This window comes from Amblyomma mixtum, chromosome 9, assembly GCF_055824585.1.
Source record: "Amblyomma mixtum isolate Tamu chromosome 9, ASM5582458v1, whole genome shotgun sequence".
NCBI classification, from domain to species: domain Eukaryota; kingdom Metazoa; phylum Arthropoda; class Arachnida; order Ixodida; family Ixodidae; genus Amblyomma; species Amblyomma mixtum.
Genome location: NC_143020.1, coordinates 47,321,418 through 47,329,327, shown reverse-complemented (window position 1 = coordinate 47,329,327; position 7,910 = coordinate 47,321,418).

Genomic DNA, 7,910 nt, shown 5'->3' with positions numbered 1-7,910 from the left:
AGTCTCGCAAGAGAACAGCAGTTCACCAATGGTAGCGAGGTGCTGGAAGTGGGAGAGGAAAACATGTACTTAGGGCAGGTAGTGGCCGCTGATCCTGGTCATAAGAGGGAAATAATAACATAGAATAAGAATTTGGGGGAGCGCATATGGCAGGTTCTCTCAGATTATGAATGGCAGTTTACCAATCTCCTTCGAGAGAAAAGTATACAACAGCTGTATCTTACAGGTACTCACCTATTGAATAGAAACATGGAGGCTAACGAAAAGGGTTCAGCTTAAGTTAAGGACAACGTAGCGAGCTACTCAAAAATAAATGATAGGTGTAATGTTAAGTGATCGCAAGCAGGCGGAGTGGGTGAGAGAACAAACACGGGTTAATGCCATCCTAGCCGAAATCAAGAGGAAGAAATGGGCTTCAGCAGGGCATGTAATGCGAAGGAAAGATAACCGCTTCTATTTAAGGGTAACGAAGTGGATTCCAAGAGAAGGCAAGTGAAGCAGGGGGCTTCAGATAGTTAGGTGGGTGGATGAGATTAAAAAGTTTGCGGGGATAGGGTAGCCACAGCTGGCAAACTGCAGGGTTAATTGGAAAGACTTGGGAGAGGCCTTTGCCCTGCAGTGGATGTAGTCAGGCTGATGATGGTGATGAAGACAGTCCGTTCTTCCTCCTCTATGCCCGCTCTCCACGACGCAACCTGCATACCATACTCTAGTTCTCAACGACGATGACCCTGGGATCACTGAGATCATCTGCGATGCTGAGGAAGGCCGCCAACTACCCGCCTGAGAACTCTCGCCTCCAAAGAGCGCTCCAAAGTTCCCTACGACGACCCTCATCGCCAAGTCACCTACCTCCCTGGTTGCTTGGTCTGGCTTTGGCGTCCAATCAGGAGGCGTGGCTTAAGACAGAAACTGCTCGCGAACTATACCGCTTCCTATGTAATCTTAGAGCGACTCAGTTACCTCACTTATAGGATCGTGCGCGTCACTAGAAGCGGGTGACGTTCCGCCCGCACAGAGCTCACCCATGTCGCGCGGCTGAAACTTTGTCACCCATGTGCTGATGCCTGACTCACCCACAGAGCTTCGCCTGAGACGGAGGATGTGTTGCGGGCTTGAATAAGAGCTAGGAAAAGCAAGGTGGAGAAAGAAAGAAGACGAAGTTGAAGTGTTTCGCTTGGTTAGACGCTGCTTCCCGCTCGCCGATTGAACCGCTCACAGCTGGCCTGTTGAACCGGATAGAACACCTCGGTTGTAAGATTAGAGTCCTAACAATATGTTAGAGAGTGCTAGGCTCTCAACATACGGTCCTTTTTCCAGTTCCTATAGCGCTTTGGAAAAGAGCGTTGATGTTGTTACGTTTGGCGCGTTACAATACGGCTACCTTGCCCGCCGCCCAAATTGCGCACCGAGACCGACAACGGCACTACTCCACACAGGTATGCGGCAACTTCAACTTCGATTACTTCTTTGCCAATGCTTGTCTTTGAACCCTACACTCTGGGAGCCATTCTCCTCTCGCGACCATCCAAATGCCCCACGATTGTACACGTCGTTCCGAAAGCACTGGCACCACCGACGTCTCACTAAGCGTAAGGCCTTCATACGATCGTTTTTCGACCGGATCCACAACAGTGCGGGTGTCACGTTTTCATCCAGAAGCGGGAATAGGTTGAAAAATGTGTTGTATTTTGCTGTTTGCGAGCGAGGCGGATGGTTCCAGAGTTCTGCTTGGCGCGGCCAACAGTGCCCCTCTTCTAATTGCTTGCGGCTGTACAGGAATGTGTTTGCAGCAAAGCACGTACATGCCTTGCGGCATGTGTTACCTGCATTAATAGTGGCGTTGAACTACAGACGTATACGTCACTGAACACCAAATCATGCAGGTTTTTGACGTAACCAGAAGGAGGCCTTGAATTTGCAGAGTTTGGACCTGGTAACTTTTTAAAAATTGTTTTGTTGGGAAAGCGGCGAAATTACCAGCCAACTGCTCACGACATAGAATAATCGAAATATTGTGGGGATGGGCCAATACAGAGCAATGCAGGACATTTTCAAAATTCGGCGCATACTAGTGTCGTATGCGGCTGAAGATGAAAGCAGTGGCTGCTGACCCAGGGGCAAAACAACTCGATCCTTGAGCGGTGAGCGTTTTGAAGCAACAAATATTCTATTACTCTTCTCCCTGAAGTATAGCCGTAAACAATCATGAATGAAAAGCTCTGTATAACAGTTGGCCTTTCACAGACCCTGTGTAAAGGGCGCTTGTCCTACGTTTGATTTTAGTTCTTGTGTGGCTTTAATGTTTGTCCTGCCTTACAAGAATCTCCCGGTTTGTCAAGCAAGCTATTAATTCGACCAAATGTTTAGGGGAAACCCTCAAGGTGGAGTAGATTTGTAATATGGGAGTAATTACTCATTGACGTCCACCCGAGCGCAGCCATACGGCTACAAAGGAAAGCTATACAGCTTTCTGAGAAACTTCGTAGTTAAAGAAAAATTCGTCCTGGTCCGGGGTTCGAACCCGGGACCACCGCTTCACCGGAGCAGTCGCGCTCGGGTGGACGTCAATGAGTAATTACTCCCTTATTACAAGCTCTTAATTCACTCAAAAATATAATAAGAAAATGCAGAAACGTACACCGTTTTGCAGAAACCAAACGGCTTCTGTGCTTAGAGTTCTTTAATTCCGCCTATCTTTTATTTAAAGATGCCCTCAATACTATGCACCTTACGCAAACAAAAGTAACCCATGTGTTACTTTACGTGCGAAACAAACAGGCGGATGTCAAAGATAGAAAGCATCCGTACTACCTGCTACTCTGTACTAATCTTCCGGAGCCAGGAGTGCTGTATGTGCTGGAATGAATCCAACACTTAACCAAGCCTTGCAAGACGGTGCTTTCTCGCGCATCGTCCTCCGAACAAGAACCGGCTTCCTTAACGGATACGTGGTTACAGAGACAAAGATTAAAAAAAAGCAGCGGCGAAAACAGGATCGCCCCCCGCCTAATGCCCTAGAAAATACGTAGGCCGCACGTGCGTCCGGATCAGCGCGGCCAAGGCCGCAACGCGGCACTTGAACAAGTGCGTAAAACAAAGAAACGAGGTCGACGGCAGTACTTCCTATATCAGGAAAACCGCGCTGCGACAATCCGAACGGAACATAGTACGAATGGTGCCGTTGGAATCAAAACAAGAAACAAAACGAATCGTCAATTATTGCTTATTATAGCGGTAGAAATGTGAATTATTGGGAAATTAAAGAATATCGTGTAGTTGTTTAGCAAGTAAATATTAGACAGTTCGTCCCGGAAAAGGAATTATTACTTAAATACATTGAAATAAATTTTCCAATTATCTGTGAAGGCGAAAGTATACATTATCATCCCAGTCGACGCCTCTATGGTCAGAAAAGCTAAGCCTAGCCTACAGCAGATATTTGACTAAGCAAACGAGAACAAGAAAGAAGAAGGAAATGTCACGAGCATAAACCTTATACCGTTGAACCTCCCTATCCACAGTTATGTGAGAAAACAGGGCACATGAATGAATGAAGAAATGAGTTGCAGGACATGCTATAGAGCTTTTCTGCGGACACTTACATATGCAACTTTTAACTGCACCGCACATGATGAACTGTTACATATGCCATCAGAGCTGCTGAGATTTCGCCAGCGAGCGCAGGGGTGTGTGCTTGTCCTATTTTAAAAGGTTGCGCTGTATACCCAACTATCATTTCTCGCTTTTTCAGTCAGCAGAGACTCATTTGTCTCCCCTGAAAACAACGACTAGCTTTAAGTAGGTAGAATTAGGAAGCACCCTTCTCATCACACCAGAAATCGCCTCAAATCGATTTGCATTTTCTGAGGGTGAACGACATGGCACGTTGAGCACGAGGTGACGGCTTTGGAGCTGGCCTTCCAGTTGAGGAGGGTTGTCTGTGTGAGTGATGGCAGAAATGATCGCTTTGTTTCTTTTGCAGTATGCATTTAATGGTGGCATGCTTGGGAACCTCCGAGGAGGGTGTCCTGTCCGTCCTTCCGGTGTCCTGTCCGTCCTGCCGAAGAGCGAATAATTAAAGGGTATCGATTTCGTTCTCTTGAGTTGGGGAAGCTTTCAATAGCGTATCCAATGCACGGTGAGATGAAAATCGCAGCGAACCATCCTGAAGAGTGAGATCTAAGGCGAAAAAACTGCGCATTCATGCTTCGTTTCCTGCTAATCGGTCAGGAAGAATTCGAGCTGATAATGATCCGCTGTTTCTACCATTCTGTCACACAAAACTTATTTATACTGCCCTCAGTGCAGCCCTCCGACCGAATTCGAAGGTTGCGCTACCTCGCGTATAAAAGTTTTGGCTGAAGACGTGATCGTACTCAGAACATAGAGGCAGAAAAGTGTGTCCCTGTCGCAAGTGATCTTAACGTTAATTTTGATGTTGCTTGTAGAGCTGTAAGTCCTTCCCTGACACAAGGTTGGTCGAGGGGATTGAGTGCACCCGGTTTATGTCCCGTGGCACGCCTGATGAACAAGCTCATTTCTATTAATTCCCTCGTTGCCAAGTGCCCAGCAAAAGGAGCCGCGTTTACTCGACGCTGTCAGGTTATTCCCTCAATGCGCCCTAAATTTCTAGGCGAAGCGATGTTTCCTAAATACCGGTAATGCATGCCCCGAATCACTACATACAGCTCAGGAATGCAGAACTCTGCTGTTAATCCTGCTAACAAAAAATAACAAACTGCTCCTAGAATGTAAACATACGTCCTCTTTGCCCCGCAAATACTTTATCTATTCGATTTTCGCAACGACCCAAACTGCTCCTATTGTGCTTATCATATCGCACATATGGCGCATATGCTTTTCACAACCACCACGAATAAAACACAATCATATTCTTTAACCCCCATCCAAAATCTGGTGCGCTTGGATAAGCTCTGTTGACCTGGATACACAATGGGCTCTAGCCGAACAGGAAAAGTATCTTCTTGTATTTGTGTCTGACTCCAAATTAAGGGTACTCCGACTTATTCAGAAGGAAAAGAACCCCACCTGATTGCTCGTACTTTCCTAAGTAATGTCTTACTTCGATATTTCCTCTCCCTATTTGCATTTCTCCTCATTTGCCTCTTACCCTCCTCTCTGGACAGGCCAGTAAATGCGCCCATGCCGATAGAAGTTTCCCGTCTATTTCTACCTCTCTTCCTTGCCATGTAAATACTAAGGCAGGGGCAGACATCCATGTGGTCAATTTGGCGATATGCTTCTTATCCTTAGTTTCTGTGCAATGCCTTGACTTAGCGTAACACCAGAGTGTTTGAAAGCAGAATTGCATGCTGTGCATCGGCTTTGTGGAGGACCATACCAGGTGAACTTGTATGAGCGGCATGTACAGAATGTTTGCTGGCGTCTTGTGGAAGCAGTAGCGCTCGCATCCTGCTGGTCATATACTTGATATGATATAGCCCAGAATCCAAAGCGCTTATTATGATTTCCAGGGAGAACGAATCCTCTTCTGCCATTGCAACCGTGCGCTTGAGCCTACCGACATCAGAAAACTGGGTAGCGTTGATTCCATTTAGTCTTGGTTCTGTCACTCGGTTTATGTACCGAGGAATGTAAGTGGAAGAAATTACCTCGTAGGAAACAGAGAACCTGTCTTCAAGGTCTTTATTATACATTTGTCGTGGGACAAACCTGCTTGTAATTTGCTCTGTTTAGCAGGCTTGTTTTTTTTTTTGCAAGTGCATTCCAAATAGCAATAATCTCTCCGTACTCATTGTGTAACCCATCGAACCTGCCTACAAGATGAAGGAAATTTTATTCAAAAGCGCAATTGTACTTCTAAGTGCAATTTTTCTAACAAGACGGATAGGAGCAGCGCTGAGACAGGACCGTGAACATGGAAGACACAGGCGCTGCACTGTACTTTTTCGTCTTCTTTCTTTCTTGTGTTTAATCAAGTCAAGTCAAGCATTACGTGGTAGTCTGCGATGTTTTCCTTTTGATAAAACAAACATCAGCAGCAATAAAAACATCTTGTATCAGCACAGGAGAAAAGAACAAAAGAAACGCATGAACGACTTCAGTGTGCAGGATCTCAAAAAGACTCCTTTTTTGAGCTCAGAATGAAATGCAAGTCGTTAACGAGGTGAAAATAAATCTCAGAAAAAAACCTGTGTTTTAATTCCACTGTTCTTTTATTCCACTGTTCGCTGACGTGTATCGTTAACAACGTCCCCTTCTCCCAAACCGACACCAAATGGGCTTCGTTGCAAAACCCACGCAGACGTAGGAATAGAGTGGAGAATCTGTGAGAAAGCCGTGAAGAATAATGAGTGCCCCGAACGGCGGAAGTCGGCGTGCTGTTTGCCCAAAAGCGCACGTGACTCGTGAAATTTTTCCTGTCCCCGTGGTTCCACCAGTTGGTGGTCAGCCTATGATAAAGCACGTGGTGATTGATGTCCTTGTCGCCACGACCGTCATCGATTCCGCGGCAATCTAGACCGCTTCCTTGACGTCGCCGGTACCTCGTGTTTGATAGAAGGAAGCGGTTCCATATAATTATATCTGCGGTCATGACGCTCATGACGCAGAGTGTTTTATTGGAGTTGTTCAAGAAAGCGCCAAAGAAGCGAAACCTGAGTTCGACGTGCTTCGAATTTTGTTGAGGGGATGGCGTTGATGCGTGTTGCGATCCAGCAGAGCGACAAATGCTCAAGAATTTTCCTTCGTGTTTTGTACAATGAAGTTTCAGGCATGTAGATGTCCAGAAAACTGACGAATGCTCAAGACCTTCCCTGGAGTGCAGGAGACGCTGAAGAGAATCGTCTGCATGTCATGCAGAACATATGTGTGTCGTCACGTAGGACGATTGAAAAGTGAACTTATATTTTCGGTTTCGCGGTGAAAACAGCGAGGATGGTTACAAACTATTCTCCTATATAATGTCACATAGTGCTGACGGCAGTGCGATAAAGGCTTCCAAGAGGCTACCGAAAGGAATCCTTTATTGGGTTAACTCCCGCCCACAAACAACAGAATTACTTATTCACGGTGGTAGTAACAAGTGTGCTCAGCGGTCGTCGAACAGAATACCCGCCGCTCTCAGCCGTGCTCATTTAAAGCTCGCAAGGAAGCATCGAGATAAGGCGCCAAAGCAACTACAGCAATCTGGAATTATGTAGAAGCATTTGCGTGCGGCTAAAATCTCCTGTGATAAGTCTGGTGGCATTTGCATCAGAAACAAAATTATCAAGTTGGGTGCCAGCGTGTCTTAGAGTGAGCAAACAAAAAGTACGAAGATTCGCGGCAATAAGATCTTTCAGCGTGTAGTGAACCTGCCACGCGCAGGAAAGAGCAGCGTGGGACATGTTGGCTCATTGCAAAAAAAAAGAAGTACTAAATGTCACCTTAATTAGCAGCGGACCAAAGTAACTGAATGTGTGCCACACGGCTATAGCAGATATAACAACTTAAAACATTCACGGAGCGTATAAGAGCAGAGACAATGTCTTATTGATTCGTCGCGACAGAATGGAGAGCCTTTCTGAACAGAATAAGGGGGGTCGATAAATACTACCTTTCCTCTTAACTTCACTTGGAAAACATGAAAACTCGATTTGATACCTTGATGCTCTGTTCACTTCTGAATCTTTTCCCACCTCTCCAGATCGAATGAAAGAAAAAGGCAATTTCGAAAGTTTTGCAAGCGCTAGGGAGTGCGAACGCTGTTCCTGAACTTGAAAAATAGAGCGTGTTCTCGATCTCTCTAGTACCTTCCCTGTCCCATTTTTCCCGTTCACCATGCAGGTGTCGAGAGCATTGTCTTGATTAGTGCAGGTGTAGACACCTGCTCCAGAGTTGTCGACGAGCTTGTCGGCTTACTATCGTCTCTCGACACAGACTCA